General features: G+C 41.9%; 1 non-coding gene across 1 annotated transcript; it reads left to right on the top strand.

Annotated features, from left to right (window-relative positions):
• Positions 1–7,670: 7,670 nt before the first annotated feature.
• LOC117086539 lies at positions 7,671–7,774 on the top strand. Its single transcript, XR_004438434.1, has one exon. It is a non-coding gene; the product is annotated as a small nucleolar RNA U13 (small nucleolar RNA).
• The last annotated feature ends 12,974 nt before the right edge of the window (positions 7,775–20,748 follow it).

The raw sequence follows: 20,748 nt of genomic DNA on the forward strand, positions 1-20,748 counted from the left end.
CTCATTTTTACTACATCATTACGTGTACATTTGTTCTTAGAGTGAACTTATAATTTTTATAATATTTCTGTTGTTGTTTTGAGCTAGGGTCTCACACCATTGCCTGGCTGGAGTGAATGGTGTGATCTCCTCTCACTGCAGCCTCGACCTCCCAGGCTCAGGTGATCCTCCCACCTTGGCCTCTGGGGTAGCTGGGACGACAGGTGCACAGCACCATACCCGGCTAATTTTTTGTATTTTTTGTTGAGACAGGGTCTTACTATACTGCCCAGGCTGGTGTTGAGCTCCTGGGCTCAGGCAATCCACCCACTTTGGCCCCCTAAAGTCCTGGGATTACAGGCATGAAACACCACACCTGGCCAATTTTTATAATCTTAAAATCTAGTAAATATAATATTACCTCACTTGACTAGTAACCCCAAGTAGAATAAAAATGAGCATATCATATTTGATGATGAAAATTTTAAGACATACTCATTTTTATTGTCAATAATACCAAATTAGTCTTATTTATCAAAGATTTACTCAATACATGTGAACTTGAAAAACATTTGGGTTAGTTCCTATATTTCTAAGCGTTTTAGTAATATTAACTTTACTTAAGTATGCATTTATCTCTAAGTCAATTTAAACAGCATTCTTTTATAGGATTTAAGAAATTAATTTGATGGGACTGGGCGTGGTGGCTCACGTCTGTAATCCCAACACTTCGGGAGGCCAAGGGAGGTGGATCACTTGAGGCCAGGAGTTTGAGACCAGTCTGGCCAGCATGGTGAAACCCTGTCTCTACTAAAAAATAAGAGAGGCTAGGCGTGGTGTCTCATGCCTGTAATCCCAGCACTCTGGGAGGCTGAGATGGGAGGATCACCTGAGGTCAGGAGTTCAAGACCAGCCTGGCCAAAATGGCGAAACCCCATCTCTACTAAAAATACAAAAATTAGCCAGGTGTTGTGGTGCACACCTGTAATCCCAGCTACTCAGGAGGCTGAGGTGGGAGAATTGCTCCAGCCCAGGAGGCAGAGGTTGCAGTTAGCCAAGATTGCACACTGCACTCCAGCCTAGACGACACAGAGACTACTTCTCAAAAAAAGAGAGAGAGAATCAAAATCTGTCCTTTCATCTTTTTTTTTTTTTTTTGGACAGAGTTTTGCCAGAATAAAGTGGCACAATCTCAGCTCACTGCAACCTCCGCCCCCTGGGTTCAAGTGATTCTCCTGCCTCAGCCTCCCGAGTAGCTGGGTGCCTGCCACCACACCCAGCTAATTTTTGTATTTTTAGTAGAGATGAGGTTTTGCCATGTTGGCCAGGCCGGTCTTGAACTCCTGGCTTCATATTATTCACCCGCCTCTGCCTCCCAAACTGTTAAGATTACAGGCGTGAGCCATGGAGCCCAGCCTGTCCTTACATCTTAAGAATCAGAATCAGGCCGGGCGCGGTGGCTCAAGCCTGTAATCCCAGCACTTTGGGAGGCCGAGACGGGCGGATCACGAGGTCAGGAGATCGAGACCATCCCGGCTAACACGGTGAAACCCCGTCTCTACTAAAAAATACAAAAATCTAGCCGGGCGAGGTGGCGGGCGCCTGTAGTCCCAGCTACTCGGGAGGCTGAGGCGGGAGAATGGCTTAAACCCGGGAGGCGGAGCTTGCAGTGAGCTGAGATCCGGCCACTGCGCTCCAGCCTGGGAGACAGAGCGAGACTCTGTCTCAAAAAAAAAAAAAAAAAAAAAGAATCAGAATCAAAAGTGCTTCAACAGACTGTCGTTTGCTGCCCTGCTTCAGGAGCCAGACTCATCAACGTGATCCCTAATCAGTCAGGAGTGAAGGCAAAGTCTTCAAAGGTGTACTTGAGGTCTTGGGTGAGCAGTTTTGGGAGTCCATTGATGAATCTGATCCTATTTGAGTCACAACACCATAACGGTTCAGGAAAAAATTATTCTGACACTTGTTACAATGATAAGGAAGACTTTATTCAGGACAATTACAATAGGTATCAAGACTCAATAGAGGAGAGAGACAGGGCTCAATTCCAAATACAGCAAGGACAAGTGAGGATTTATAACCAACTCCAGAGTTGTGGAGTCTAAGGATGGAAATTACGAAGATGAGACATCAACGGTAGGGAGATTCTTTTTTTTTTTTTCTTTTTGAGACAAGGTCCTGCTCTGTTACTGTCACTCAGGCTGGAGTGCAGTGGCACAATCATGGCTCACTGCAGCCTTGACCTCCTGGGCTTAAACAATCCTTTTACCTCAGTCTCCTGAGTAGCTGGGACCACAGGTGTGTGCCACCATGCCTAGCTAATTTTTTAATTTTTTTTTTTTTAGAGATGAGGTCTTGCTATGTTGCCCACACTGGTTTTGAACTCTTGGCCTCAAATGATCCTCCTGCCTAGCACTCCCAAAGTGTTGAGATTACAGGTGTGAGCCACCATGCCCAGCCTACAGTAGGGAGATTATTGTTAAACCAACTTAAACAGGGCTCTTGCTAAAGCAGGCCAGGGTGATCAAGTATTAAGGATGGGGGATTCTCTCTAAACTGACTTAATAGAATTCATGATACAACTGAACTATGCAGGCCTGGCAAGCAGGGGAGCCAACATTGAGGCTAATTGAGAGGAGAGTTCAGAGGATTTTTGGTTTTTTTTGAAACGGGGTCTTACTATGTCACCCAGGCTGGAGTGCAGTGGTGAGATCTCGGTTCACTGCAACCTTCGCCTCCCGGGTTTAAGTGATTCTCCTACCTCAGCCACCCTTGTAGCTGGGATTACAGGTGTGTGCCACCACACTCAGCTAATTTTTTTGTTTGTTTGTATTTTTAGTAGAGACAGGTTTTCACCATGTTGGGCACACTGGTCTCAAACTCCTGGCCTCAAGTGATCCACCCACCTCAGCCTCCCAAAGTGCTGGGTTTACAGGCATGAGCCACCACAGCCCGGCCCATTCAAAGGATGTTGACTAAAATTTCATCAAGGAGAGTGTTTGACAGTCCCTACAAGGGGGATCCGTATTTTTATTTTGCACTAGGCCCCACAAATTGTGTAGCCAGTCCTGCACATAGCCCAGGTAGCATGAATACATATACTATTTGTTTCCTTGGGATTCTATTTCCTCAGGCATTAGCTGGCGAAAAGTTTAGCCAGAGCATTCTTCTTGCCACAATCTGCTCTCCGGATCTCCTAGTGAACACATGCTTGGACAAAGCCAAGCACTTACCTCCGAAGAATGATATAATTTTTAGCTATGGATTAGTTCCAATTCAGTTTATTCAGGAAAATATTTTCTATCTGTGGAGTGGCATGGTTCAGTTGATAATGTGCTAATTTAAATGACTAAGCAGAATGTTAACATCTCAATTTGAAGTTTCTGAGTTTCTATAACTTGCAGATTCATGGCTTCTTTTGAAGAATTGGGAATTAACTGGCCTTAGGTTTATATTACTAGGAAGTTTACCAAAGTGTGGTTGGGCATGGTGGCTCACACCTGTAATCCCAGCTACTCAAGAGGCTGAGGCAGGAGAATCACTTGATCCCAGGAAGCAGAGATTACAGTGAGCTGAGACTGTGCTACTGCACTCCAGCCTGGGTGACAGAGCAAAACTCTGTCTCAAAAAAAAAAAAGTTTACCAAAGTGAACAGAAATGAGGAGTTGACCTAAGGACAAGTACCCCTACCCAGAATGCAGAAGCAATCCCCCAAATTGCAGTTTTCCAGCTTCAAATACTCAAAGATCCAGCCTCCATCAGCCTATGATAGTAAAGCTTTTGCTGCTGTAATTGTTATACTAAGATTCTTTGATTTTATTTTCGCTAAGCTTTATAGTATGCACTTTTCCTTTGAGTCACACTTTTCTGCCTTTGGAATGTGCCCTTTGCTATGGTTTGAACATGTCCCCCAAAGTTCATGTGTTGGGAAATTAATCCCCAGTGCAACAGTGTTGGGAGGTGGGGCCTAATAAGTGGTGATTATCATATGAGGGCTCTGTCGGCATGAAGGGGGTAGGTTAGTTATTGTGAGATTGGGCTTCTTATAAAGTGAGTTTGGTCCCTCCTGCTCTCACACATGCTCTCTTGCCCTTCTGCCATGGGATGACATAGTAAGAAGGTCCTTGCCAGATGCAGGCCTTTGACCTAGGACTTCTCGGCCTTCAGAACTGTAAGAAGTAACCTAAAGGCTGGGTGCGGTGGCTCACACCTGTAATTCCAGCACTTTGGGAGGCCGAGACGGGCGGATCACGAGGTCAGGAGATCGAGACCATCCTGGCTAACACGGTGAAACCCCGTCTCTACTAAAAATACAAAAATTAGCCAGGTGCGGTGGCAGGCACCTGTAGCCTCAGCTACATGGGAGGCTGAGGCAGGAGAATGGCATGAATCCGGGAGGTGGAACTTGCAGTGAGTGAAGATCGCAGTACTGCACTCCAGCCTGGGCGACAGAGCGAGACTCCGTCTCAAAAATAAAAAAAAAAAAAAAGAAATAACTTAAAAAAAATAATAATAAATTGCCCAGTCTGTGGCATTCTGTTATAGCAGTGGCTCATACCTGTAATCCCAGCAGTTAGAGTTAGCAATTAGAGCGAGACTCCATCTCAAAAAAAAAGGCAGGGTTCAGTGGCTCACGTCTGTAATCCCAGCACTTTGGGAGGCCAAGGTGGGCGGATCACAAGGTCAGGAGTTCAAGACCAGCCTGACCAACATGGTGAAACCTTGTCTCTACTAAAAATACAAAAATTAGCAGGGCCTGGTGGCATGTGCCTATAGTCCCAGCTACTCAGGAGGCTGAGGCAGAAGAATCACTTGAATCTTGAGGGGTGGAAGTTGCAGTGAGCCAAGATTGCACCACTGCACTCCAGCCTGGGAGACAGAGTGAGACTCCATCTCCAAAAACAAACAAAAAAAGAATGGACAAAGGACAGGTCTAGTTTTGTTTAAACAGGCCCCAGGAATAAAGACCTGTTTTTAACTGAAGGCTGCTTTTGAATTAAGTTCAGTTCTGAGAATTGAATTCATTCAGATTAACTCTAGAGACCTCAAGGTTACTAGATTCCTAAAAGCTACTCACCTCCAAGAGACCCAAATCAGAGTAAGCCTGGAAGTTGACAAAGCAACAAAAGTGGATCCTGACTCTAGAAATCCAAAGCAGCTATTCGATCTCTAGGCAACTTCAGTTTCCTCCAGGACTCACATGGAAGCAAGCCACGTAGTTATTACATATCTAATTCAGTGTTTGAGTGAAATATGAGAGTGTTGCATTGGGTTAAAGGGCATAGAAAATCCTTTTCATCACATCACGATGGCTCTTCATTTTATATCCTTTGAATAAGGAAGATTCCAGAAGTTTCCCTCTCAACACAAATCACGATGGCTTCCACAATGGTCAGTGATGCTTGAGAAATGTCATGTTGCTTAACACTCATACTCTTTGAACTGTGCATCAATGTATTTGTGTAAAATCCGACTATAAGGGCCCTTCATGAAAAGATGTCTACAAACATTTTCATTTTCTTGTAAATAATTATTGTAAGGGGAAAAAAAGCAACTAGAAGGAAGGACTTCAGCATCCTAAGTTCTTGTGCCCCATCCAAATCTGCTTTCTAAAGTCTCTATGGGAAAACCAGAAATATCATTTTAATGGCCTGGGTGGGTTCTTGCATTGTAAGTATACAGAGCAGTATGTTGAGAAAGCTTAGTGCTCTGAATCACCCAATGTACTTTATACATTTATTTAGAGAAGAATAGTTTAGTTTTAATTATTTATGATAATAGCTCTCAGTGCACTAGTAAATGTCCTTTGGTGCATATTTTGTAAAAGTAATGAAGTCTTTGTAATGTGAGCTTTCTCTTCAGCTATAAGCTGCCTTCTTTTTGCTGAAGAACCAGGGCAGCAGAGTGTATTCGTGTATAAGTGTGTGTATAAATTACCAGGCTTGAGGTTTAGCAAAATGCTGTTGAACTTAATTGAGGATTTCTAAGAATTATTCCTGGATGTACTCACTGTCCCATCTCCCAGTCATCGTCTCTCACAGCCATAGCCTTAGCAATTTGGCCGGAGAAGACATCACCATGAGGGAAATGAGCAGCCTGTCCGAATATTTGTTTTTGTTGTTTTCTTTCAGTGTTTTTCTTATTGTGCTTCCTCTGTTGCAATAATCTGTGATACTGTAATAAAGCACATAGCTAGAAAGAATATAAATCTATTGTATTTCCCTCTGGCCTAAGTTAAATATACTATAGCTTACGGGTAAGTCTTATTATGTCAAGGAATCTTCTCACCTTTTCTTTTCTTTTCTTTTTTTTTTTGAGATGGAGCCTTGCTCTGTCACCCAGGCTGGCGTGCAGTGGTGCGATCTTGGCTCCCTGCAACCTCCACCTCCTGGGTTCAAGCGATTCTCCTACCTCAGCCTCCTGAATAGCTGGGATTACAGGCACGCGCCACTATGCCTGGCAAATTTTCGTATTTTTAGTAGAAACGGGATTTTACCATGTTGGCCAGGATGGTCTCGATCTCTTGACCTCATGATCCTCCCGCCTTGGCCTCCCAAAGTGCTGGGATTACCAGCGTGAAGCACCGTGCCCGGTGTAATTGCCTTATTTTCAAATGAGATCCTAAACTAATCATAGTCATTCAGACAGAACAATAGTTCTGGCAATGTCAAAATTATCCTCCTGCAGATTAGACATGGCTTCTGTGTGAGTGAAACATACTGACCAATTTTGCTTCTTGTCTCTAGAAAAACAAAATTAAGAGCCTTTCAGACATTAGATTTGAAGTAAATGGGCCACCCATGAGTTAAAACCAATGGAAGAAATCAGATAATCTGGAAGGAAATCTGGGGGCTGATTCTTGTGGGACAAATGCAGTGCCTGGTTCCTGAAGCAACAATGCCAGAAGGGACATGTGGGGAACATGTCAGACTGATGGCATCCTGCTCCATGTGGATGGGCACAAAATCGGCAGCAACTTCTAAAATGCGTGGCAATGCCACCTGCCCATCAAGGTTAGAATGTCAGTTCACGGAAGCAACAGAAAAGACAAGATTGATAATGAAAATTGCTTTAACACTTCTTTTCTTTTCTTTTTCTCTTTTTCTTTCTCTCTCTCTCTCTCTCTTTCTTTCTTTCTTTCTTTTTCTTTTTTTTTTTTTTTGAGACGGAGTCTCATTCTGTCGCCCAGGCTGGAGGGCAGCAGCACAATCTCGGCTCAATGCAACCTCTGCCTCCCAGGTTCAAGCTAATTCTCCTGCCTCAGCCTCCTGAGTAGCTGGGACTACAGGCACATCCGACCATGCCCAGCTAATTTTTGTATTTTTAGTAGAGACAGAATTTCACCACGTTGGCCAGGCTGGTCTCAAACTCCTAACCTCAGGTGATTCTCCTGCCTCCGCCTCCCAAAGTGCTGAGATTATAGGTGTGAGCCATTGCACCCAGCTTTAGCATTTCTATCTACAAAGTTTTCTTGTTAAATGGAAGAGGACTATTGCAGTCATCTATTGCCATGCTAACAGATATCCCAAAACTTAATGGCTTAAATCATACCATTTTATTTATTTACTTACAATTCATGTTAAAATCCATTAGTTCATCATGAGATCCCTTCACCAAGAAAAAAACACAACTGTACTGATCACCTTTGAAGGATCCTAGGGAAACAACTGGCTAACTTAAAATCTGTTTAGATCCTTTTGTAGTTCATAGGTGTGATAATTGGGTGTTCACGTGCACGTGTGAGATGTGCCACACTCCAGCCTTGTTACAACATCAGCATGTTACCCATCTGACATGAAAACAACAAAATAAAACAAAATAAAATTGGGTTAATGGAGAGACAGAATTAAGAATTTATTTTGTCCTTACATGTAATCTACATGTCAGCACTGATGAAGAAACATTTGTCTACAAAAGTATTTCAGATAATAAAGAAGCAATTTTTTAAATCACCATTTGTAACCCCTAATTAACTACTGACCCTAGGCAACAATTATCAATGTCTGATAATGTCATAAGAAGAGACTTTTGAACATTATCATGTGCCTCCTGATAGATGTGTGCAACATCACCCATGAAGTTGTGTTGCCAACAACAACAAAGTGTTGAATCTGATCAAGCCTTTAGTTCTAACTACCATTTCACAGGAAATAACAAGGAACACTGTAACATATTTTCTTAAAAAAAAACACAGTATAAGGATGGGATCAGCAAAATCTAGACTATGGGAAACTCAGTAGGTCAAAAAACCAAGTTTCTTCAATAAAAAAACCTTAAAAATAAAGCAGAGAGAGTTTTGGGGTGGATGGTAAATGGGTGCAGATGTGGGGAGAAAGTTAAAATACTTAGCAATCAATTGCAATGTATGGGCCTTATTTGGATCCAGACAAAAACTGTAGAAGAAGAAGAAAGCCAGACACAGTGGATCACACCTGTAATCCTAGAACTTTAAAAGGCCAAGTGGATCCCTTGAGCTCAGGAGTTCAAGACCAGTCTGGGCAACATGGTAAAACCCTGTCTATACAAAAAGTACAAATATTAGCCTCGCATGGTGGTACATACCTGTAGTCCCAGCTACTCAGGAGGCTGAGATGGGAGAATCTCTTCAGCCCAGGAGGTGGAGCCTGTATTGAGCCATGATCATGCCACTGCACTCTAGCCTAGGTAACAGAGCAAGACCCTGTCTCAAGAAAGAAAAAAAAAAAGAAAAATATAAGAAGAAGTTAGTTGGGGAAGTGTGAACAATGACCAGATATTTGATGATATTAAGGAATTATTGTTAATTTTTTAGATGTGATGGTAACATTATAATTTTGCTTTAAAAAAAGAGTTTTTGTTTGGGTGCAGCGACTTGCATCTATAATTCCAGCACTTTGGGAGGCTGAGGCAGGAGGACCGTTTGAGCCCAGGAGTTCAAGGTTATAGTGAGTTTTGATCCTACCACTGTACTCCAGCCTGGGTGACACAGGAAGGCCCTGTCTCAGAAAATAGTTCTTATCTTTTAGACATAATACTAAAATATATACAGGGAAATGATGTAATATCTAGAATTTTTTTTAAATAATCAGGGGTGAGATTGTAGGTGTGTATATAGGTGAAACAAAAGTGGCTATTTATTGTTAGCTGACACTGGGAAATTGATACTATTAGCTCTATTTGAATGTGTTTGGAAAGTTCCACAGTTTTTTGTTTTTTTTTATTTTTATTTATTTATTTTATTTTTTTATTTTTTTATTTTTTTATTTTTTTTGAGACAGAGTCTCGCTCTGTCACCCAAGCTGGAGTGCAGTGGCCAGATCTCAGCTCACTGCAAGCTCCGCCTCCCGAGTTTACGCCATTCTCCTGCCTCAGCCTCCCAAGTAGCTGGGACTACAGGCTCCCGCCACCTCGCCCGGCTAGTTTTTGTATTTTTTAGTAGAGACGGGGTTTCACTGTGTTAGCCAGGATGGTCTCGATCTCCTGACCTTGTGATCCGCCCGCCTCGGCCTCCCAAAGTGCTGGGATTACAGGCTTGAGCCACCGCGCCCGGCCCTTTGTTTTTTTTTTAATCAACAGAAATGACTGAAAGAAATGAAATATCATAGCTTCCAAACCAGAACGGGGAGAAAAGGAAAGAGAGGGCAGGGAGAAAAAACAAGAAAACTTTATTAGTCCTATAGAAGGCAAGAAAGAAGAAAAAAAAAGTTACCCAAATAGTCATCTGCTAGCAAATGAGACCCCTTTTCCCAAATCTTACACAGTCGTGTTTCGACTGCCCATATCTGGTCTCTGTAGTGAAAGTGCGTTGAACTAGGACACGAGGTTCTAATCCTGGCCCTCTCTGGGCTAAGTTGTGCCTTGCATGGCTCCTCAGGCTATATTAAGAGCCTGGACATCCTTTGACCATTGGCAGCTTTGTGACAACTGGCTGGGGATAGAGATTCAGTTTGCTGCCACAGAAGAAAGCAAAGCCAACTAGGTCACATGAGGAAGTAATCTGAGCCCTTAGCTCCAACCTGAGAGCTAAGTTTCATCTTGCCTGCTGCTGTGAGGCTGTCAGGGATAACCTGATGCTGCATGACAGAAAGAAAAAGCCAACCTCTAAGACCCCCTTGCCAAGAACGTTGTCTTTTACAAACTCTTGAAGTATGGTTTGGGAAGTTTCTAGTAAGAGTGACTGGCAGCTGACTTGAATGAAAGTAAATGTCAGAGAAGGGGGAAATGGGATTGGAGCAGTGAATACCACAAAGATGGCTGCATCTTAGTGACTGTATTTTTAGAGGGGATGGGAATCTTGAAGAGGAAGAAAATCTTTCTTCCCTCTCTCAAACATTGTTATGAATAAATGTTACTTCATTTTTTCTTCCTTCCAGGTGCAACCCTTTCAGCTGCTTTCTAGTTATTTCCCCATATATTCTCTATTTTTTTTCTTTTTTACCCTTTGATTTCTTTTTTCAAAGCAGAACTCTGCTTATCGCCATCTACTAGGCACTGCATTTCTCCCCATATCTCTCCCTGGATGTGCAGCTTTCTTATTTCATTCCTATCTCCATTCCTGTTCCCCTTGCCTCTTTGTCAAATCTAGTACTGCCTTTTTTTTTTTTTTTCTGTTAATCGCTCCTCTGCCTCTGCTTTTCCTCTGAATTTCTATACCTTACTCACTCTGAAACTCTGTGCCTTGTTCTCTTCTTGCCCTTGTCCCCTCTAGTGCATATAACGTCCGTGAAAGGATTATGCAGCCGGAAGCTCTCAAAGTAAGGTCAGAGTGTTCTGATGTGGAAAAGCTTCTATAGTGACTGCACTTTATTGGTGGAGGTTGTTGTCCCTTTTTATCCTCCTAGAGCATTTACTAGGTATAATGTCGGGATCTTTCTTTGTTTTGCTCATAAAAATCTCTCAGGACTCTGAAAGTCGGGTTGCTTTTTCCTTCCTAACTTGTGTCTCAATTTTATTTTCACCTTAAGTGGCATCTGGTTGACAAGGAGAAGAATTCAGATAAGAAATAGAATGGGGGAAAAAATGACCTGTGTCACCTACCAAAAGCCAGCTTGGGCTTAGCTTAGCTAATGTTTTTCTTGGGAAATTGTTGTACACCAACACAGTAATACATTTTTATTTTTATTTTTATTTTTATTTTTTGAGACAGAGTCTCGCTCTGCTGCCCAGGCTGGAGTGCAGTGGCGCGATCTCGGCTCACTGCAAGCCCCGCCTCCCAAGTTCATGTCATTCTCCTGCCTCAGCCTCCCCAGTAGCTGGGACTACAGGTGCCCGCCACGCGCCCGGCTAATTTTTTGTATTTTTAGTAGAGATGGGGTTTCACTGTGGTCTCGATCTCCTGACCTTGTGATCTGCCCGCCTTGGCCTCCCAAAGTGCTGGGATTACAGGCGTGAGCCACCGCGCCTGGCCAGTAATACATTTTTATAACGATGGAGATCTAGAACTGTTCTAAAAAGGAAACAACAACAACAAAAAAACTATGAAGGAAAAATTTTTTAAAATTAGTATACCAAGTGGTAGACCCACAGATTATTTATTTGGATAGCAATACGTAAACTTACTATATCAGCACCATCCTACATATTTTCTACATATTCACCCATAGTTTTCTCAACAGATTATGGGCCAGGTACTATTATAAGCCCAATTCTGCAGGTGAGAAAAATGAGGCACAGAGAGGTTAACTTTTTTGTCCATGGTATTACACAGTTAGTAAGTAGTAGCCTCAGATCTGATCCCAAGCCATCTCACTACAGAGTTCATGGAATTAACTGCTGTAGCATTTTGAATTTTTATAGCAATTTTTACTTGCTTTCATTAATAAAGCTCTAAATGAAGTTTAGCCCTCCAGTGTTTCAGTAAGAAGATGAGTTTCAGGATTTGGACCACATAAAAATTTTGCATAAACCTCATCACATTCCAAAGACTTCTACCTGATATCCTTAGGTAACAGGCAGTGGGAGGCCAGAGGGAAGCCAGAGAAAAAGGTGTCCAACAATAAGACAGTCTTCAGGCCAGGCGCAGTGGCTCACGCCTGTAATCCCAGCACTTTGGGAGTCGGAGGTGGGCGGATCACAAGATCAGGAGTTCGAGACCAGCCTGACCAACATGGTGAAACCCCGTCTCTACCAATAATACGAAAATTAGCCAGGTGTGGTGGCGCATGCCTGTAATTCCAGCTATTCAGGAGGCTGAGGCAGAAGAATTGTTTGAACCCAGGAGGTTGAGGTTGCAGTGAGCCGAGATCGCACCGCTATACTCCAACCTGGGTGACAGAGCGAGACTCTGTCCGAAAGAAAATAAAAAGAAGGAGAAGAAAGCTTTCAGTTCCTTTGTTTATTTGTTTGTTTTTGAGATGGAGTCTCAAAACGATCACCCAGGCTGGAGTGCAGTGGCACAATCTTGGCTCACTGCAACCTCCACCTCCTGGGTTCAAGTGATTCTCGTGCCTCAGCCTCCCAAGTAGCTGAGGTTACAGGCACCTGTCACCACACCAGGCTAATTTTTTTTTTTTTTTTTTTTTTTGTATTTTTTAAGTAAAGACAGGGTTTCGCCATGTTGGCTGGACTGGTCTTGAACTCCCGACCTCAAATGATCTGCCTGCCTCAGCCTCCGAAAGTGCTGGGATTACAGGTGTGAACCACCGTGCCTAGCCAAAATCCTTCAGTTCTTAAAGTACTTTTTTTTTTTTTTTTTTTGAGGCAGAGTCTCACTCTGTCACCCAGGCTGGGGTGCAGTGGTACAATCTTGGCTCACTGCAACCTCTGCCTCCCAGGTTCAAGCGATTCTCCTGCCTCAGCCTCCCGAGTAGCTGGGATTACAGGCACGCACCATCATGCCTGACTAATTTTTGCATTTTTTGTAAAGACAGGATTTCACCATGTTGGCCAAGCTGGTCTCAAACTCCTGACTTCAAGTGATCCTCCCCCATAGGCCTCCCAAAGTGCTGGGATTACAGGTATGAGCCACTGTGCCTGGCCCAGTTCTTAAAGTACTTTAAGTAGTTAGTTGTCCCTAATTATTCACCACTAGACATAATGCTAATATATCCTTATAGCTTAATCTTTGTTTATATCCATGATTCTAAAAAAGTTATAATGAAGACAATTTAAAAATAAGTCATATAATTTTCACCAGTATCAGTAAGGAACATTATAAGATTATTGTTAAATGATAGTTTTCAGAGAAAATTATTTTATGTGAAAAATTCTAAGTAGAACCATTGCATAGAATACAATTCAAAAATTTTAAAAAGAACAAGAAGAGACTCTATTAAGGTTAAATTTTAATGTAATCCGAAATCAGATTGTATATGCTGGAAGTAATATGTGATTTTAAAAATCAACATGCATGGCCAGGCGTGGTAGCTCTCACCTGTAATCCCAGCACTTTGGGAGGCCGAGGTGGGCAAATCACAAGGTCAGGAGTTCGAGACTAGCCTGGTCAACATGGTGAAACTCCATCTCTCCTAAAAATACAAAAAATTAGCTGGGCGTGGTGGCATGCGGCTGTAATCCCAGCCACTCAGGAGGCTAAGCAGGAGAATCACTTGAACCCTGGAGACGGAGGTTGCAGTGAGCTGAGATTGCACCACTGCACTCCAACCCAGGCGACAATGCAAGACTCCATCTCAAAAAAAAGCAAACAAAGAAACAAACAAACAAAAAAACAAATCAACATGCACAACTTATTTTAGAGGAATTTTAATATAGAATGATATAAAAAAAGAAAGATGTAGCTGTGACATGAATGTGCTATTCATATATTGCAGGCGAATTGTCAAGATGATATGGTAAATTTACATATGCTGGTGGTAACAAGTATAAAACCCAGGTATATAAGTCAAAGTAGGAAACATCTATCATTTGAGAAGGAATTATCTACAAAATGTAAGATTTTGACCAGGAGCCAGGAAAAAGGTTGTTGAGCCTCACTGTTAGCTCTTGCTCCTATGAGACTACAGAAAAGCTGTCTCTCTTCTGTTGTTTACAGTGAATGTCTATAATCTTTTAATAGTTGGCAATGAATTTGCTGGAATAGCTGAGTGATTATCAATCCTTATACTCCACAGATCAATACTCCATCATTAAACTTTGGACATAGCTTTCAGTTGGCTGGGAGGAGGAAGAAGCCGACCAAGTTGCTTTTCCAAGATGCATCATAGCAGGCAGCGTGGGAGACTAAGCTGAGATTTACCGTATACCTTAATATTCTTTGGACTCCAAAGTTTTGAAGATTACTGCAGGACATTGAAGGTGACTGAGACCCACACCTTCAGTAACTAGTTTCTGGTCTGCCCTATTTATATCAATTTATCATATCAATGATATGTAGCCTGGAGGTTTTGATAACTGACTTGGAAATTCTGCCATAGTCTCATCCTTTTATTCCCCTTACTAATACAGGGTTGAATTAGTGGCATTGTGGTACCAAATTCTCTAGATGCATTTGTGCAAGTGTGTACACATGCATACTCATTACTTCTTTCTTTTCTTTTCTTTTGTGTGTGTGTGTGTGTGTGTGTGTGTGTGTGACAAAGTCTTGCTCTGTCGCCCAGGCTGGAGTGCAATGTTGTGATCTCAGCTCACTGTAACCTCTGCCTCCCGGGTTCAAGTGATTCTCCTGCCTCAGTCTCCCGAGTAGCTGGGACTACAGGTGCCCACCACCACAACCGGCAAATTTTTTGTATTTTTAGTAGAGATGGGGTTTCACCATTTTGACCAGGCTGGTCTGGAACTCCTGACTTCAACCACCACGTCCAGCCCATACCCATTATTTCTATTTCATATCATACACATTCTGAAAATATATTTTTCTTTTATGTACCCATCAACTTTTAAAGTTTATTAATCTTTAAATAGATAATTTACATGATTCAAATTTTAAAAAATATAAATGTATACACTAAGAAGTCGTTTTCTCCTCTCTGTTCCCATTCTAACCTATCGGTTCTTATTTCTGCAAATAACCAATGTTGTTAGATTTTCTATATCCTTCCAGACATATTTAAGGTATGTATATATAAGAAAAAATATATAGCTACATTATTGGTTTGGTTTTTTTTTTTCCTTTTACTCAAGTGGCAGTCTATTTTACATACTTTTGAGTTTACTTTCATCAGATAAAATTAAATTTTAATGTGTTCAGATGCTTTATCTATCCTGGTTATTTCTCTTGTCCCACTGTCCCATTTCTCACTCCCAATATGCATTTACTCTGCACTTTTGTATGCTAGAAACACATTAGTCCATTTCCTGATTAGTTTAGTCTAGGTTTTTTTGTCTTTTTTTTGATGAGGTCTCACTCTGTCACCCAGGCTGGAGTGCAGTGGTGCGATTTCAGTTCACTGCAACCTCTGTCTCCCAGGTTCAAGCGATTCTTGTGTCTCAGCTTCCTGAGTAGCTGGTATTACAGGCGTGTACCAACACACCCAGGTAATTTTTGTATTTTTAGTAGAGATGGGGTTTCACCACGTTGGCTAGCCTGGTCTCAAACTCCTGGCCTCAAGTGATCCGCCCGCCTCAGCTTCCCAAAGTGCTGAGATTACAGGTGTGAGTCACTGCGCCTGGCCATATGAAACTGATTTTTTATTTATTTGCCACCCGCTTAGTGTTCTGAAACCAGTTTTATCTACTTTGGTGACTATTCAATTAAATTTCAGCTTGTTAATATACATGGATTGGCCAGATACTGGTAGAAGAGATACAGGACCATGCCTTTATTGAGTCAGTATGTTATAAAAAGAGATGTAAAACAATTATAAATATCTGAATTCTTTAGAATTCTATCTATGAACTTTATACAATCCAAATCAAAATACTAGTTAGATTTTTTTTAGGGCATTAAAAATACAGTTAGACCAGGCATGGTGGCACATGCCTGTAATCTCAGCACTTTGGGAGGCTGAAGTGGGAGGACTGCTTGAGCCCAGAGTTCAAGACCAGCCTGGGCAACATACTGAAACCTCATCTCTAATAATAAACAACAACAAAAAAGCATAAATAATAAAAAATAAAAATTTAATTGTATAAAAAATGAAATATATAATACGTCATTATTTGTGTAAGTTAATAATACCTGAGCACAAAATCATATATATTTTGTACCTACAACCAAAATAATACACATTAGAATGTGGGGCTTATGGAGAGGTAAAAAGAATCAAAATAGAGTATTGGGGTAAAGGAAAATAAGTAAGTAGAATAAAAGCGGATACTTGCACAATCCAGTGATGGTCATGGACCATGAACTGAGAAATATAATTAAGTCATCTTTCTACGCCCAGGCAAGGGGCAGGATTGGGAGGTGGATAGCAGAGACTTTATGTCTTCGGGTGAGCCCAAATTGATGGGACCCTTCCACATAAGATTTGAGACACTAGACCCAGATACCTTAAAAAAATATATATCTCTTACAGCCTGAATCTCAATATTGGAGACTGACTGATTACAGATTCTTTCTTAGAATAAAAAGGGGTCATGAAGAGATCAAAGAACAAACAAAAACAGACAAAAAAATCTGCCCTCATTGATGGGAGGGTGTCAGAGGCACATAGGAGCCAGCTGTAGAACTTCCAATAACCAATGGGAAAACAATTTAAGCAACTAAATAACAAAGTAGTATTGGACTATAACTCAACATATTAGAGGCCGGGCATGGTGGCTCACACCTGTAATCCCAGCACTTTGGGAGGCTGAGGTGGGTGGATCACAAGGTCAAGAGTTTGAGACCAGCCTGGCCAAGATGATGAAACCCCGTCTCTACTAAAATTTTTAAAAAATTAGCTGGACATGGTGGCATGCACCTGTAATCCCAGCTACTCGGGAGGCTGAGGCAGGAGAATCGCTTGAACCCTGGAGGCGGAGGTTGCAGTGAGCCAGAGGTTGCAGTGAGCCAAGATTGAGACATTGCACTCCAGCCTGGGTGACAATGCAAGACTCTGTCTCAAAAAAAAACGAAAAACTCAACATATCAACATTCATGAGTCCATACTGATAAAAATAAGTGATTGATTGAATAAATTAATAAATTGAGGAGAACAGACAAATCTTTCTTGCTCTCCTGCAGAAGAATGACAAATAATTGTATGTAGATACTCCACCCATAATGAGGGGAGAATAACCCCGTACTCCTTGAGTGTGGGCTGCACAAGGAGTGGGGAGCTATGCTTCCCAAAGGGTAGAGTGTGCAAAACGGGATAAGGAGCAGCTGCCTGCTGGGGAAAACAGACACTCCCTCAGCCAGGTGATTGAGTGTCACATCAGCAATAATAAATCATGTTAATAGATGTGCCTTTGTGTGATGTGATGAAAATGGCACTGTATCTCAGTGATCCTCCCAACACCACAGAACCCCAGGATAATCAGGTGAAAAACATCAGAGAAATTCCAACAGAGGGGCACCCTACAATATACCTGACCAGCACCCCTCAGAACTGGTAAGATTGTCAAAAACAAAGAAAATCACAGAGGCCAGACACGGTGGCTCATGCCTGTAATCCCAACACTCTGAGAAGTTGAGGTGGGAAGGTGGGAGGATCCCTTGAGTCTAAGAGTTCGATACTAGCCTGGGCAACATGGCAAAATCCCATCTCTACAAAAAAGACGAAAACTTGCCAGGCCATGGTGGCACGTGCCTGTGGTCCCAGCAGCTCAGGAGGCTGAGGTGGGTAGATCACTTGAACCCAGAAAGTCGTGGCTTCAGTGAGCCATGATTGTGCCACTGCACTGCAGCATGGGCAACATAGTGAGACCCTGTCTCAAAAAAAAGAGAAAACAGAAATTCATTTTTTTTTGAGACAGAGTTTTGCTCTTGTTGCCCAGGCTGGAGTGCAATGGAGCAATCTCGGCTCACCACGACCTCTGCCTCCCGGGTTCAAGCAATTCTCCTGCCCCAGCCTCCCGAGTAGCTGGGATTACAGGCATGTGCCACCATGCCTGGTTAACTTTGTATTTTTTTAGTAGATAAGGGGTTCTCCTTGTTGGTCAGGCTGGTCTCGAACTCCCGACCTCAGGTGATCTGCCCGCCTCAGCCTCCCAAAGCGGGGATTACAGGCGTGAGCCACCACGCCGGCTGAAAAAACAGAAATTCTGAGACTATCATATCCAATAGGTGCCTCAGGAGACATGAAAATATAATGTACTATCCTGAAACCAACAAAAGGCATTAGGTAAAAAGTAAGAATATCTAAATAAATATGGACTTTAGATATTAATGTTTCAATATTTGTCATTAATTGTAATATACAATAATAAGTGAAACTGAGGGAGGTGGTAGAAGTGATATGGGAACTTTCTCTACTGTCTTAAATTTTCTATAAATCTAAAACTGTTCTCAAAAAAAGGGTCATCACACAATAAAAGGGGGGGCTCATGAAGTCACTGATCTATGAAACCTTGTAAAAATGTGACTCATCCCCCTCTATGTATAATAAAAATGTTTTCTTTTTTGTCTTCCAGCTGAGGAAATATTCGGTTGGTTTGGTTGGCTTTTGCTAAACACAGAAGAGGTCTTTGCTCAGAGACACAGAAAGTGTTTCTCTTCTCTTCCTTTGGTGTTATGAGTGAGCTTGCCAAATTTGAAGACAGATGTCTTAGCACCCTTCAGTGTTAATATAACTATATATCTTGTTGGAACCTGCCCCAAGGCTCCCAAGGCAGGTAATAAATGGCCAATAGTGAACACTGGTGGCCAGAGGCTTCTAACCATTAGGACAGTGGACCCATTCTTTCCCAGTCCTCAAAGTTCAACCACATGCAACGAGAAAGATAGTTTTAACCAAGCCAAAGTAACGTTGGTTACAGCATCTCTTAAAAGAGCACCAGTGTTCAAACAGGATTACATGTTGGGGTTCTCATCTCCTGATTCTAGCATGGTACCTAACACTCGGTAGGCACTTAACACATGTTCATTAAGTAAATGGCAATGTGTTCCTAGAGTTCAGGGCAGAATTTTAATATTTCATATATGGGTCTAATAAAGCAAAGATCCATATAGCCTAGCTGGCAAAATAATTATCACCTCAAAAATGTATTAGGCATTTTCTAATTCACGAAATTTATCCATTATTAGTTCATCTACTGTAAGTTTCAAGCCTCTGAATAGCAGAACAGTTCCTGTTGTTATGGGAGTGTTGGGTCATATGTCACTTGAAAGGGATCTTTCCCTAAGTATGTATTAATGTGCTATCTTGGACTCAAAACTGACCTATCAGGAATATTTAATGTTTCTCTCATGAGGAACCTTGAAGCAGTCAAATGTTATAATTTTTCTGTGTATTTTTTTGTTAGTTACAGAACCCCGCCAATTCACTTATGCTGATCTGCAAGTCCTGTAATTATCACAAAAAAGTACTCTGGCAAATTAACCCCACTTCTCAATGCAGGCTTAATAGGAAAGAGAGCTATTTTGAAAGCTCAGTGGATTACAAGCACTACTTTACAACACACTAGACTGTGAGATACAACCTTAAATAGTTAAACAAGTCCATCGACATAAACTGGGTACATTTCCATCCTTGATTCTTCCCTATTGACTTCATTACTTAAGATGTACCTTACTGGAAGCCGGCAAAGGCCTCTGGGGAGTGAGCAGTCCTGGTGGAGGGGAGCAGAGGGAGCCCCTTTGTTTATGAGGGAGACAAGACAGCGTTGGAAATGTGTATGATTTGAACAGCAAGCTTCACTGGAATATTATTGAGAGAGCAATACTTAGTTATATAGTTGTAATGAATCTGTGGAAAGGTAACCAGTAATTGCTTAGTATAATCTAAAACTCTGAAAGGCTGGTGATAAAATAACTACAAAGAAATCAAATCAAAACACAGTCTCAGACATTTTGATCACTGAAGTTGGAACAATAAGGATAGCCATGAAAGCTTATCTCTAAAATAAGTTCTTACGGAACTCCGTGAGCAGAGACCAAAAGCAGACTTTTAGAAGAACTAACTTCAAAAAAGATTCCCTATATAATAAGAGTCATTTTAAACTGAAATGATCAAGACCTCCTAGGGATTCTAGGTCATGCCTAAACCATCACGGTCAAGTTGGACACGTATAGAGACCTGGTACTCTCACTCTTCCACCTTCGGCCCCACTTATATCCCAGGCTAGGCATTGAAGTTCCCTGTCAGTCAGTTGAACAGGGGTACAGGACAGGTCCCTTTAAACACAGAACTCCCTCAATACTGCAGAACACTGGAAGAGCTCTTGTTCAAGTGGGTGAGTGAAGCCTGAGTGTCTGGTGAGATCAAACCTGAAGAGAGAGTGAGATAAGGAGAGAGTTGAGTCATTAGTCATCTCTTTTAACTAACTCTGAAGTTAGCCGGCTTCACACTGGACCTGGTGATTAGTGGTAAAGAGATAGCTCCTGCAATTCAACTTCTGTAAGTAGAAAGAAATTTAAAGCTTCCCCTGAGCATTCGCTTCCTCTTCGAATGCTTCAAAACAAATCTCAGCATCGGTAGGCTGATGCCAGTTCTCATCGTGCCCCGCAGGCCTTGATGAGGGAGACGGAGAGAGCCTGGTGTGTCCATTGAACAGACCCCAATGGTTCTCTGCCTTTTCATAGCCATCTCCCGAAGGGAGAACCAGAGTCACCAAATCTCAGGACAAAATGGCAGCCCTAAGAGGGCGATCCACGGTCAGAAAGCATGCACAAGCTATTATTCTGAAGAGGAGAAAATTACTTTCCATTCACTTTAGGGCTAGTCTGAAGTTTGCAAAGAAGTCCTTTTCATTCAGTTATCCCTTGTAGGAAAGTATGTATGTAAAAATTAAGAAAATTCAATATCA

The sequence above is a fragment of the Trachypithecus francoisi genome, unplaced genomic scaffold (assembly GCF_009764315.1).
Source record: "Trachypithecus francoisi isolate TF-2019V2 unplaced genomic scaffold, Tfra_2.0 Lachesis_group1, whole genome shotgun sequence".
NCBI lineage: Eukaryota > Metazoa > Chordata > Mammalia > Primates > Cercopithecidae > Trachypithecus > Trachypithecus francoisi.